Source organism: Phoxinus phoxinus (genome assembly GCF_949152265.1).
Source record: "Phoxinus phoxinus genome assembly, chromosome: 11".
Classification (NCBI taxonomy): Eukaryota; Metazoa; Chordata; class Actinopteri; order Cypriniformes; family Leuciscidae; genus Phoxinus; species Phoxinus phoxinus.
Genome location: NC_136886.1, coordinates 14,671,894 through 14,687,665, shown reverse-complemented (window position 1 = coordinate 14,687,665; position 15,772 = coordinate 14,671,894).

The window sequence follows — 15,772 nt, the reverse complement described above, 5'->3', positions numbered from 1 at the left end:
TCTTAGCATGTCAGACAGCTTGAGGGAAAGACTGTGGCTGTCCAGGTGTAGTCAGGATCAGGAAGAGAAAGCTGTTTGTCCTCCTGAGAGAGCTCAGCTCTGATCCGTCTCTTTCTTTCTGTCCCTCTTCCTCTAACAAGGGAAGATTTGTGCAGATTTCCTCTCCATCGCAGGAAGAATAGATCCCCTTCATCCTTCTCTCTGTCCATTTATCTCTCTCTCCTCTTCCCAAGAGCAGCAGCAATCCCAAAGCTGCAACGGAGTGCCAGGAGAGAAAGCCTCTCATAAGTCTCTCCATCTGAAGACTGACACACAGCCTTAATGTGTACACACAAACACAAACAAACACCACGTTGAACTATTTCTCATTGGTACTGTATATGGTACTTGCTAGGGTAATTAAATATTGATAATTCATAAAATAATAGACTCTAAATAATAGAATTTTAAAAGACAGAAACCCTAGTTAATATAATATAATATAATATAATATAATATAATATAATATAATATAATATAATATAATATAATATAATATAATATAATATAATTAGGGCTGTCAAAAGATTAATCACGATTAATCACATCCAAAATAAAAGTTTGTGTTTACATAATATATGTGTGTGTACAGTGTATAATTATTTATATATATAAAAACACACACAATAATCATGTAGCCTATATATTTAAGAAAAATTGGTTATATAACATATTTATATATAATATAAATTATATAAATGTATATACAGTATATAAATGCACATATTTTTTAAATATATACATGAATGTGTGTGTATGTATACATAATAATTATACACAGTACACACACATATATTATGCAAACACAGACTTTTATTTTGGATGTGATTAATCGTGATTAATCTTTTGACAGCCCTAAATATAATATAATATAATATAATATAATATAATATAATATAATATAATATAATATAATATAATATAATATAATATAATATAATATATAATAATAAAATATAATATATATTGATATAGTTACTGATGTTTTCCCACCAGAAATACATTTATATAAAAAATTGCTGGTATGAAATGGTGGGAAAACAACAGCACAAGGACCAGTAAATATCAGCTATTTTTTTAAATGAAATTCTGGGGTTGTTTATCCTGTTCTATATAAGAAGAACCAATATTATCAAAGATATAAAAAAAGTCCCTTAAGCTGTGTATAAAGTTTTTATTTCCATCGTGTTAATTATGCATATATAAGTCTAGCATGCTTTTTTATAGAATACTTCTTAATTTTTTTTCAAAACACTAGCATATTCATTAAAAAAAATTAAAAATGTGCTTAACATAATTTTAAATAATGATAATTACATTAACATACAGTACATACATAACCCACACAAAACCTCTGCACTGCCTTTCTCTCTCACCTCACCATACTCCCAAAATAAAGCACATTAAACAAATCAAAAGATTGGTCCCTGTGAGTAAAAGTCCAGCGGTAGTAAATATCCTCTTTTATTTATTGTCTTCCATTAATTTATTGTTGAGAGGAGTGTGTGAATCTGAGCTCATCCACAGTGTTTCTAAATGTAAGGGAGACTTGCTGTGGAGGCATTCAAAGGAGGTTGCAATGAAGCGGGCCACAGACTGTGAGCTCTGGGGGACAGCTTTGTATCACCCGTTCATCCCTCTATCCCTCCACCGCTTCATTCCTCCATCCATCTATTTTCACTCCTTCCCCCGAACCCCTGTCTCAAACACCCGGACAGTCATTTACCCTGTCTTATGATGTCGTCACACTATGTTAGTGAAGGCTGGCTAGCTGCTTCGCCCCTCATCTCACACACACACACTGTCCCCCAATCCTTACTGACCTGCTCTTCCTACCACACACACACACACATAGATACACACTTCCAGAGTGGTCAGTGCGAGAGCAAGAGCTGCTGACGCAGGATCGCCACGGTAACAAGCTTACCTGCGGATAATCTTCTCAAAGAAATTTCAAGGGAGACGAAAAGGAGGCAGTGTGAGAGCGAGAGAGGAGGAGAGAGATAGAGAATGGAGGGGGGTGGGGATGGAGCGGAGAAGGAGAGAAACTTAGTTAAGTTTTCTGAGTCACTGACTTGCTGCACCAAGCAGTTTCCATTCTGACAGGCAGCTTACCCTGGTGGTCAAGCATTTTCCAATGCCCCTATAGCCAAAGGAGAAGGAAACGAAGGGTTAGAATGGAGGTATGAATAGATATCGCTAAACATACCGATTTCCTCTCCGACCCAAGATAGCGCGCAGGAAATATGGCCATTCCAATGTGAGTGGAAGGAACTGCACAAACTGTGCCTCTACCGGACATGTTAAAAGGATAATTCACTCAAAAATAAAAATAAAATGTTATTATGCAGTTCATAGTAAATGCAGATGCCAGACTAAAACAAAAACAAACAAAAAAACACCATACCACCATCATACAAGTGATCCACACAATACACAAGCCATGAATTCTGAAGAACACTATTAATACTTTCATTTTCAAATTTAATTTCAGCTATTGTTGGGCTCCAGAAGTAGTTTTATGATGTTGTCATTTTTCTGAGCTTGATTTAAAAAACAAACATCAACATACAGTTTGAGTTATGTAAAGTACGATATAATTTTCATTTTTGGGTATGAACTATTTATTTAAGTCACTCTTACATTGTTTTGAGGTGATGCAGGTCATTGGTATTGTAAACATTTTCATTTAAAATAATGGGGAACCATTTTTATTAAGTTTGAATCATTTTAAAACAGCTTTTTTTTGTTTTAAAATGCTAAGCCGAACATACTCTTTTCATGCTCCCTCTTTTCCTCACACACATAAACACACACACAGACCACCGATCAGCTTTTCTTTAATCAAACAGCAATTCTAATGAACTGCCTTTCAATCTCTGCATCATTTCCATTAGTGCTCGTAGCTCAATCAATAAATGCTGTGTACTCAAGCCCATCACTTTAGTGGTGTATGTGTATGAGAAAAACAAATAAAGACAGAAGAAGAGTGTCAGCATATCCAGACCTTGGCCATCAGCATCATGTTAAACGAAAACATAAAGATAAAATTGTCAAATTTCTCTGTTTTGATGGTGTCTATAGGGTGCGATTTACTCTGGCTTGCCATCAAAACCTCACTAATCAGTATTCCTGCCAGTTAATTAATTAACCCTGCGCTTAATTATGACAAAGTATTTATTTCAATTCAGTTTATATCTGTAGTGCATTTCAGAATACATATTACCTCATAAAGAAAATTGGCATACAAACATCCCAGTGAGCAAGCCTAAAGAGATTGTAGCAAGAAAAAAGAAAAAAGTATATGGAACGATACTTAAATTATACTTTTATGCCCTTTTTGAAGTTTGAGAGCTCCAGTCCAGAATATTATTATATTATATTATAAGAAAGTTATATGGGTTTGATATGTCTTGAGGGTGAGTAAACAATAGGCAGGTTTCCATTACACATTTGCGCAAAACTTTTGCGTTATTTTCTAAATGTCGATAAAAAACTACAAAATGATGCCGTTTATCGATGTTTATGTGACTTAAACATACTTTTTTCCTCTCGCAATAAGTCATTCCAAAAATCATAGTGACGGATGTTGGTAGGTTTGCGTATATCGCAGCTACCACACTTATTTTTGGAATCAAAGGAGATTTTTTATTTTTTTTTATTTTATTTTTTTGGATGAACTGTCCCTTTAATGCTAATATTGACTAATTTGCTGTTCAATTAAATGAATGATTTTAATGACTTCTAATGAAAGGCCATGGTATAGGATTGATGCGGACAGTGTATGACAGACCATGGTTATGACATGGCAAGGAGGGCAGGATAGTTGCTCAGCAGTCAAGTATGATCAGTAACAATTTGATTTAGGGAGGGAGGGAGAGTTTATTGAGCTGAAAAAGACTTATGATGAAATTAACATTAATCAGTGCAGGATGGAGGGTCGCAGTGAGGGAGGGAATGGGGAAGAGAAAATGGAAGGATGGAGATGGATTGAATTATTCCCCTGACATGTGATGCATGACAAAGTGGAATATGGCACATCTGATGGGTGAAGCCGAGGGTTAGTATAGCAGCGTTGAGCCATTGACTTAAGTAAAAGCTCAGTGGCTGCTTGAAGTGGTCGTGGACACTTAACTTTTTGTTTCTTTTTAAAATGTTCACTTAAACCATGCATTTTGTTGCATTTCTTAATTAAGTTGCCTAAGCCTTAGTCAACTGACCTTAAAGTCTTTCTTTTTATCTATCCTTTAATTATCTATCCTGTTTTTCATCTTTCCCTTTTTCCTTTGTCTTTAGACTCAGTAGATTTATATCTCTTTTGTCCTTTATCTTTCCCTGTCAAATCTAAACGAGTAATCGCACAATAAAGTGTCTCTTATGGAGAAAATAGTTCTGAGATCTGTGTCTTTAGACATATTGATTGGAGGTAAATTCCCATAGACATCATCCTTGACGTCTTTATCACTGCCCGTGTCAATGTGGTCACCAATGGTCATGTCATCACAATCATCTCTGTCCTTCTCTTATTGGCATCATTAGTGTGACATCTGTCCAAATGGTTATCGCACAGATTGATTTCATCATTAATCCGAGAAAAGGAGCATGAGGTGGAACTAACCAAAGACTAAACATCCATGAGGCCACCAAGGAGACAGACAGAATCAACAAATATATGTTTTAAATACAGTCGGGTCCAAAAGACTGAGACCACTAGTGAAAATGTTTCAGTATTTTCTAATTTAAAATGGGCCGCCTTTGCTTTCCTGTTGAATATTCTCTATAATAGAGACAAAAAGCCAATGAATACAGAAAAAACGTGATAAAATCTCACGCACAGAGTATAATGGTTTTTATATTCAGTCCTGTATATTCCATCCCCCTATACTAACCCTACCCCTAAACTTACCCATCACAGAAAACATTCTGCTATTTTAGATTTTCAAAAAGATATGATTTATAAACTTGTTTCCTCTTGGGGACCAACATTTTTCCCAACGAGGTAACAAATGACTGGTATTGCCATCTTTGTGGGGACATTTGGTCCTCCTAACGCAATGATTACCAGGTCCACACAAACACTTCAGGCTTCTATATCTTTGTGGGAACTCTCCAAAGACGTAATGGTCTTCCTCACATTATGTAGGTTAAACAAGAACACACACAAGCTATTTTACGGCACATCTTATATTACTTTATTTTTTATTTTTTTTATTATTATCATTATTGTTATTTTAATATTTGGTAAAACTTTACAATAAGGTTCCATTTGTTAACATTACACTAATCATAATTCTAAAGCATTTCTTTATTTTAGTTATACTAATTTCAGGATTTACCAATACATGATTAAAATCAAAAGTTAAATCTGTTAATATTATATAACGGACCTGAGCTGACATGTAATAACTGTCAGGGAACAGACTCTATAGAGAGATGTTAAGTATAGAATCGTTTATCAAAAGATTTAGTGGGATCACGAGAGAAACTAAAGAGGAAAACCAAGGAGAATAGATAGGAAGACAATCACAGAGGTATCACATGAGGTAATCTCCCAGTAACGCGGGTAGTCCTAATAGTAGACCAGACAAAGTATGTGTGTGTGTTGAGGGCTTATAAGGAGTGGTGATGCAAGTCAATGGTGATTGGTGATGGTGGCGGTGATTAACTCCGGTGATGCTGATCATTGATCATTGCCTGGTGTTCACTAACACTGAATAGTTGTATTTGTATTGACAAAGATTGTTACAAATGAATTGCTCATTGTTAGTTATTTTTAATTAATGCATTAACTAACATTAACTTTACTTTATTGTAAAGTGTTTTTTTTTATTATAACATATTGTATTTATATTTCTTCTCTCTCTTTTTTTTTTTTTACATACCTTTATGTTTTACTGCTCAGTCTGTTTGAAAAACAAATTTTGTCAGAACAGAATACAGGGAGAAAAGCAAAAGCCCTTTCCCACATCTATGGATGCCAGAATAATCCTGCAGAGCTTGTGATTCTTCACAGAATTTATAGTACATCAGCACATAAAGTGCAAAATATACACAGTCTTTCCCCATATACTGAAACAAAGCTGTGTGGATTGGAGCAGCAAACTGATTTCTTATTGCCCTGATATAAAGCATTAAAAATGCTAGGGTGTGAAATAATTGAATAACTGTTAACATACACATTTTGCTTTTTTACTAAGGAAGCTCCTTCACATTGTGCTTTGTATGGATCTATGAATGTAAAAAAAAAAAAAAGTGAATTGTTGTGCATCAAACATGTCTGTAAGGGTGTAAGTCAAAGAGGCAGGTATATGTGTGTGTGTGTGTGTGTGTATGTGTGTGTGAGAGAGAAAGAGAGAGAGAGACTCTGATCCCTAAGGCTCAGTCAGTGTAGATTTATTGGATGAACCCACAACATTGTGACAATATTTAGTCTGATGCTGTCAGGGTGCGATAATAGCTTTGGAGATATGCTGTGGGGATGATCTCTCTGGCCTCGAGTTACACTGAGTTTAGCTACTCGTGTCAGATAGCACTGTCTGTTTGTGGTATCTTTAACTGAGAATAAACTGAAAGCAATTCATTCATGGACTTCATGATAAAACACACACTGCATCCCATGTCAAATCATTCGGTCTCCTTGACACTTTATATAAATATATAAGGTAGTCCTATATCAGAATGTTGCTTTTTACATAAGGAGTCTGCTGGTTATAGAATATATCAGATACTGTGCTCTATGATTCTTTATGATTCTGTAATATGTTGTTTGATAATAAATTATACCTTTGAAATGAACTGCACTTCCTTCCAGACTAATAATGCTGTAGACTCCATTAGGATAGTGTTTCACACTGTGGGATCTTTGAGGAATGTGAGAGAACCTAACCTTGGCCATGGCCTGATTTAATTAAAGTTGTTTTGTATTGAAACAAGCGGAGTGTGGTAAGTGTTATCAGCCGAACGCAGGGTGGTGGAACAGAGACATTAAATGGACTGCAAGTGCAGTGGGGCCAACAATGAATATCTACATCGATCCCACTCGCTACGCTCACAAACTCCAGACTTTATAATGCCACTGAATCTCCAAGAACTGCATATTTATGTTTTTCAGAAGAAAAAAACAAACAAATAATCAACAAAAACATAATTTTTTTTAAAGAGTGAAGCAAAAGAACATTTTAAATGTGTAGTGAGTCATTTTTATCAATGTTAAAATACTATATTTATAGGCAGACTTGTGGATATCATAAGTGGCAGTTTTTAAAACCTATTTGGAAACAATCATTATTTTGGCAATTCCATTTTATGCTGATATATGGCTCGCAATTACATGCTTTACCTTTAAGATCATCCAGAAATATTTATTTTTCTTTCCTATTTTATTTTTCTGCTCTATATACATCCATCCTTATAAATCCTAATTTTCTCTCATTCACATATAGCAGTCTCACAAACTTTACACTTCTGAGAGAAAAAAAAGGCCAAAAAACAACAAACAGAGAAACGTGATGATTCAGCAAATACATAACCTCATGAAACGTCTCCTCCCTCACACAGACTCCATGGTAGACCTTCTCTACCACTATGTTTCCTCTACTATAAAAAAACAAACACAAGCAGAAGCTCTCAGATATGTAAAACACAATATAAAAATATCTGTAAAAATGCACGTATTGATTAGTATAAAATACATGTTTGTACATAATTATAATTATTGCACTTTTTATTTAAAATGTCATATTCAGTATTTCAAAGGTGGATCTTTACTGTAAAAATCATTATTTCTCGCTTGTCTCATTCTCTCTCTCTCTCTCTCTCTCTCTCTCTCTCTCTCTCTCTCTCTCTCTCTCTCTCTTAAGAAAAAGTAGTTGTCTCTTGAGAACATTTTCAAACTGAGAAAAGCGTTAATTGGTCCCTCTGTTAATTACAGTAATACGTCATTGCAGTGCCTCTAGTTATTTACCTTTCCATTTCTCACATATAATCTTCACAGTCTGAACCCTCCAACTTATATGAGAAAATATAGCAGCAATTATCGGGGTTCAAGCGCTTTAAGGCCTTTTATGTACATGCATAAAAATATATAATGTTTTATTTAGCAAGCATGTAACCACTTAGATCATTGTTGTAAAAGATGCATTTACAGCCAATACAGGCCATTTACCATAGGAAATGTATGATTTTAAAGCTTTTTAACAGTTATAGTCCCACCATTGGGCCAATATCCATAAAAGTTTGCATTAGAATCATGTGCCGCATGTTCTCACCTAACGATGCGAAGAGTTTTCGTTTAGGACTGATAAGCTTTTGGGTAGACTTGGCCATGCCTATTTTCTAAATTACTCAACTATAGCTATCCAAAGGCCAAAATAAAAAATGTTTTTTGATAATAAATGACCTAGAGAGTCCCGGGAATTGTGCTGCAGTGGTTTTATCAAGGTTGAGCCAAAAACCTAGGAGTATAGAAAGTTGTTTTTTGAAATAATCTCCAATATTTAAAGAACGATTAAATTGACAGAGACGGTCCTAGAGGCAAAGTTGCTCAGAATGATGAGTTCTACCATGCGGTATAAATGGCGTGGGCATTTATATAATTATTTATATGATATAGAATCTTTTTTACGCACGTGAAAAACACAAAGGCGCCCCCCAGTAGACGATTGCTTTCAAAATTCTCACAGGCCTCTACAGCCTTGAGTCAAACAGTCCCAGCGAGTTTCGTTCCGATCAGCCTCCGTTAACCTTGTCTGACAGCAGGTCAAACTTCATTGGCGTTTTTTCGAGATACGCAAATACCCTCAAAGGCATGGCCCTTTGGATGAAGAGAGTATGACAATTTTCAAGTTTGGTGAAAATATCTCATTCCGTTCACAAGTTATAGCCATTTTCGTAAAAGTGGCTCCTCCCAGTTAGAGACCGTGAATCGCAATTTCAACTTTTTGGGGATAATTATTGACAATAAAACTCCAGAGAATTTTGCTGCACTGGTATGGTTCCAAATCAGACCAATCCTGATTTCAACTATATAAGACACTTGAGCTTACGCCTTACAGTTTGGAGTTATGAGCGATTGTGTACTTTTCACGGCTGTAGCGCCCCCATTAGGCTGACCGGGGCGAGCCTTGGTGACGTTGTAGATGGTATGACTACTACCAGCCCTCAAAGTTTCAAGTCTCCTAGACTTACGGTGTGGTCTGCCCGATCACTTTTAGGGGAGAATGCTGACATTTTTACATTTACAATAGGGTTTCAGCACTACACACTTAAACATCTAAATATACATTTTGTGATCCACATAGTTTATATGTTCCCCAACTTCACATTTTGTCATTGTCTGGTACAGAACCAAATAATTAGAAACATGTTGTGGACATGTAAAACTACGGACAAGTATGTATGTATGTATTTAACGTGGCTTGGCTGCCGTATGTCTGACATTATTGACAACTGAGATCCTACAGTGTGACATGGCTTACAGCGGGGATCATGTTCGTACAGTCTGACAAGCAACAGTCGTTAAGGACTGACGTGATGTTTTCACGTTTCATTCACGAATCAGTTAAAGGCTTTTAACACTCATCTCTCACACAAGGCCAGCCTACAGTATGTAACCTCTCCATTTGTCATCTCATAGACAATCAAATATTGTTTAGTAGTGTACAATATGAAATCTCTTCAGAGACTGTGTCTGGATTGAGGTCAGTGGTAACACACACACACTTGATTGGTTTATCGGATGCTGAGGTCAGCATATTTGATCATCCTTAAAGTGCATGGGTTCACTCAGCCCTATATATATGCAAATCCATCTCATTCTTCTGCTGCAGCTGTAAGCAACAATCTATGAGAGCTATTGATTAACAGGGTGCTGCCTATTCAGGGACACATGTGTTTGCTCATGTGCATGTTTGTTTTCACAAGTAGTAAAACAGAATTAATACATATATAATTAATACGAATTATTCCCATCAGAAGAAAAGCTTTGAAAATTGACAAAATATAACAGTTGGACAGCGCAAAATGTACATAAGGTTGAGGGGTACCAAATGTCCTGGTGCTTGGTGCAATAGGAGAGATGCATACAATTTGTAAGCTTATTTTAATGTTGTTGTTGTTTTTTTATTCCACAAATCCATTTGTCCCCTTAGATTGAATGACACTTTTGGTTTATGATAGACTAGAGTATAATGATCCGTGAGGAAGCATAGAACAATCTAGAAAAGAAATCTGATTAGGGTAATTAAAAGTCTAGGATGAGGGCCAAATTGCGTTTGAATGATTCAAACTTCTCTTCTTTCTTCTCCTGCACAGATGCACTGTAGATGATATGATTTATTTCTTTGTCCTTTTAATCTGCAGAGATAGAAGAAGTGTGTGGCTTTTGCCGGCTTGCCTCTGCTTGTTTAAGTGTGACCTCCACATAGGGTGACAATAGCCTTGTTATATTTCTCAAGTATGGGGCCCTCCAGAGGTTTATTTGTGCCCTCAAGCCTTGTACACACATTTGTGCATGTGTGTGTCTTTGTGTGTGGAGACATGCTTTCTCAGCACTGGAAATTTTCTCATGCAGAACCACAAGAAAACAAAGAAAACTGCATAAATGCACCCCATCACACACGCACTCCACCACCACACACTCATGATGATCCTCTTTTCCAACATGGGATGGTTTGAAACTCAAAAAGGTTTGTCAAAAGACAAATTCACTCTCTTCAACAACTCCAGATCAGAGAGCAAAAAGGATCCCAAGGATGTTCAGGAGGTTTAAATGTTCTTCAGTCTGCTGAAGTTCATCTTGTGGGAACCAAAGAGTTTTTTTTTTTTCAGCACAAGCGACAACTACTTTCAAATCTTTCATCTTTCATCTTTTCATTTATTTTTGTTGGTGTTTATGTTCAAACAATTATGTATATTTGTCATACACTTACATGTACACTTACTATAAACGTTCAAAAGTTTGGGGTTTGGTGAGATTTTTTAAATAATGTTTTGTGTGTGTGGCCTGGTAAACCTTACATTATGGGGAAAAAATGTCTCCACAAAGATGGCAATATCAATAAATGGCAATATCCTTGTGAGGAGAGGACATTTTTTGGTCCCTATGAGGAAAACAGTTTATAAATCATGCTCAAGTGATGTTTTTTTGGGGGGGAAAATGTAAAAAGGCAGAACGTGTTCTGTGATGGGCAGGTTTAGGGGGTCATTCATAGGGTTTGGGGATATAATATACAGTTGAGTTTTGTTGTATAAAAATCATTATGTCAAAGGAAAGTCCCCATAAAACATGAAAAAACAACAAGTGTGTCTGTGTGTACTGGAAAAGAGTTTGTTTGTTTGTTTATTTTATAAATTCATTCATTTAGGGGTGGTATATTGCTTGATTAGCAAGACAAATTTAAGACAAATTTAAATTCTACTTTTTAAGGGTAAGACTTTTGTGGAAGACCTTCCATAACTTTTATAATGACCTTCCATAAATGACTTAACCATGCTGATGACCTGGGTCTGTGGTGGAGTAGTGAGTTTGATGTGTAATTAAACTTGAGGTTCTGTGGTGTGCGGACTAGATTGATTCCATTCCTAGAGCTTCCGAAGAAATCTTTGGGGTGCAGACTGATGGGGAAGTGAACCCGAGGTTACCCAATAAGTCAGTCCTCCTGTCCGATTTTAGGGGAAAATCTGGTCTATTGGAGACGTCCAATAGATTTTTTAAGGCGCGTCGAAAGAACACTAGTCAATCCAGTACAATCACAGTACAATCCACATGGGAAAATCTCACAGTAAAACAAGTAGCTGTGCAAAATATGATACACTGGTATTTAGCCAGATGAGAAGTTTATGTATCATCTTTTTACTCTTTTAATTCAATTTATAACTGTTTCATATATATATTTTAGTTCCCTTTATAACTGTTTTAAGTTTCCTTGCTTTTATTTTGTGATTATTTTAATTCCTTTATGTGTAAAGCACTTTGAATTGCCATAGTGTATGAAATGTGCTATATAAATAAACTTGCCTAACTGCCAGCCTGCATGCCATAGTGAGACAGGTGCAGATGAGCATCCTCTAATGGTGAGGAACCTGTACCTGAACAAGACTCCAATCCTCAGTAGACTGTGCATAAGTAACTTTGCAGTAATAATAAAGATAAAGCAAGATAAAGAGGGAGTTTGTACGTGTACGTGTACGTGTAGGCCTATGTGCATGTGCATGTTGGGGTCAAAGTGCAACTTGGAATTAAAATGAAAGCACCTAAATAAATAGCACACTTTCACAACAGTAGCGGTCCTGATAGATGGAGGAAAGAGGGGAGGATATGGTTGTTTATGACCAGCTTGTCACATCCCCTTTCTCTGGGCCGATCATGAAATTAAGTGGTGAGGAGCGGTGAGGAAGCCAAGGGGCCGTCAGATAACATTACTCATTCCCTGCATCACAATTAGTGCAAATGGTGCATTACAGGAAAATTATCATCAATATGATATTAGCAGATGCTCCCTAAACGAATCAGAGGGAAAACTGCTTATTCCTCTGTCTACCCGGATAACAAGAAGAACAAATGAAGACTTGGAAGAGAGAGAGGACTAACACATTCTGAAAAGGGAGAGAGAATTAAATTAGTTCAGTGTATAGGAATTCAGCACATACAGATATCTCTGTGTACACCATGTCTGCTGCATTAATAGACATTTGTATCTTTATTACTTTATTAATCTAGTCCCACACATACACAAATACATACAGCATCCTTTGTAGTTATGTTAAAGCTATGTGTAATTTCTGCACCACTCACCAAACGGGATTGCTACAGTAAAACAATAATCATTTTCAAACTGTTTCACCTTATGCGATTGGTCGAGACAAACAGATAGCTCCGCCACATCACCATGTAATTGGTTGAAACAAAGCCTCATTATTTACATTTTGGGGTAAAATTAATCTATGCATGGCTTACAGTGGTCTCTGTAAGCAGGCAAAATAATATACGTTAACATTGAAAAATTATGCACTTCAGCTGTAAAGTTATAATTCACTCAAAAATTCCGCCATCATTTACTAAGAAAGATTTGGAACAACATATGGGTGAGTAAATGATGACAGAATTTTTAATTTTGAGTCAACTGTCCCTTTAAATCCTGTGAGACTGTTGTAATAATGTTTATGTAAAGTGTGCTTCTTAAACATTTGTAATTGTAACTCAGGTTTCTATATCATCATGAAAGCAGCAGTTATATAAGATGGAGCTTTGGACTCCCCCAAGCAAATACAAGTATCAGTGTGTTTTTCTTCTTAATTGCTTTAACTGCTTGTAACTTAGGAAATAATGTTTAAACTGTGGAAAATTAAATCTCCCATATGACAAAGCAAGCACTATTATACAAAGGAAGAGGCCCATTTTGTTAATGGTTCCATGCAAGAATTGGCCATCTTGCCCAATAATGTTCACCGTACATCTCAGTTCATTTGTTTACCGCAGAGTCAGCAGAATAAAGATGGCAAATAATAACGTGTGGGTCTCTAAATATGGAAAAGAGAGTGAGCGGGAAAGAGAGAAAGGGGGGAGGGGATGTATTTTGACAAAAAAAATGTATGGTGCAGAAACTTGAAGTCGTATTGAATTACGGTTTTCAGGCTTTAGCATCAGGCCAGTGAACTTAATTACTCTTGTTTTGAACCAACATTTTCTGGTATACAAAACACTTTCTGAAAGTACTGAATGCGTTACTCTTGAAATTTTGTAAATATGCAGGTAGAATTTGACTTATACTGCTTTTGGCAAAGAAGTGTGGATTATCTATTTATCGTTGCCTTTCAAATGGTTGACTCATCAGTTTTGCTATTGCTCTGTATTTCATGTCCAGGGATATATATATATATACTACCTACTGTATCTTTGCCGGTCCAAATGTCACTAAGCTGATTGGTGGTAATGGAGGGAGTTTATGTCAGCCATGTTTATGTATGCTTTTAGTGTATTCCCACTTGGGAGGCACATTTTTAACATAAAGGAATAAAGATAAAAAGGAATGATTGATAATAGATGGAATGTTGTGTGTTGTAGACTGCTGGATGACCTTACCATCAGTGTAGAAGGGACGGTCGAGGTAATAGCACATAGGTGGTGGTCCCGTGGGTGCTGTAGAGAGGGAGCTTTCGACTGGGAATATACGTGTGTGTATGAGAGTGCGCTCTGAGGCAGGTTGAGGTCTGGCTGGCCGGGAGAGGCCTGTTCATTTCACAGCTGTAGTGGGATTATGTGGAGTCAGGGTGGAGGGGGTAAGCCTGGCCCTTTTATCTCATTCAAACATGCTGCTAATTCAGCAGCACGCGGCTGGCACCGCGACTAGCACGCTAATCACCGCATCACTTTCCCCGCAGTGAATAAACCTCCATTCTAATCCCCAATCAACCACACTGACACCCGTTTACACACTCCCGACACACCGGGAAACGGACAGAGAGAGAGAGAGAGAGAGAGAGAGAGAGAGAGCGGGGAGGAGAGGAGCAAAGGAGGAAGGAAGCAGGCTGGGGGTTGTGACACAGAAAAAAAGCAAGAAATAGTAGTAAGAGTGATAGTACATTTACGATAAAAAAAACTAATTTTAAGGGTTTCATTTGTTAACATTAGTTAACATGAATAACAATTAAAATGACACTTTATTTTAAGGTGTGCTATAATAGTATACTTACACAAATAAGTAGGCCTACTTAGTAGTATTAATTAACTACATGTACTTACTATAGGGTTAAGGTTAGGGTTATGGCTTGGTTTAGTGTAAGTTATTGTAATTATACATAATTTACTGTATTGAGTACATAAAACATGTAGATACGTCTTAAAATAAAGTGTGATCTTAGCATTTATTAATCTTAGTTAATGTTAATTTCAATATTTTACTTATCAGTATTCAAATCAAAAGTTGTATCTGTTAATATAATAGACATTATTAACTAACATTAACAAAGATTAAATATAACATCTATTGCTCATTGGGACACATTTCCTTTAAGTGTCCTTGTTACCCAAGTTATATGTAGATGCTGTAATAACTATAAATTATGCATAATTACATGGAACTTATCCAAAAACAAACCCTAATCCTAACCCTAAAGTAAATTTTGTTAATTATTATTACTCAGACCCTGAATATATAATTACACTGTAAAACAGATATCTTAAAATAAAGTTTGATCGCTCAGTGTTAGTTTATGTTAGTTAATGCATTAAATGGCACCTATTATGCATAGGTTTGAACATAAATGTGTGTTGGCAGTGTGTGTACACAACCACCCTATAATGATAAAAATCCACCCAGTGCTTTTTTTTTTTTGTGTAGAATCCCCATAAATAATAAGCGGTGTCTCAGACCAAGCTGTTTTCAGATTCTGGGCAATGTGATGTCCTTTTGCACAAGTCTCTCCCACGACTGTTGACGGACAGGACACTGCCGTTTTAGCATAGACCTGCCCTGAGTGAGCTGTACACAGTCCGCCAGTGTTTCGACGCCGAAACAGCTATAGACAAGGAAATGTCAATGTATTCTAAGCGATGTAGGTGTTTTGTTGTTGGATGTAAGAATGAACATAGCGGTCATCATTTACTCACAACATCGGACCTGCTGAAGACGCAGTGGATTACTTTTGTTTTTGAAGGGAATGCGCCCCCAATCTACCTAAATTATTTTATGTTTGCGCAAATCATTTTACACCAGACTGCTTTGTGAACGAGGGT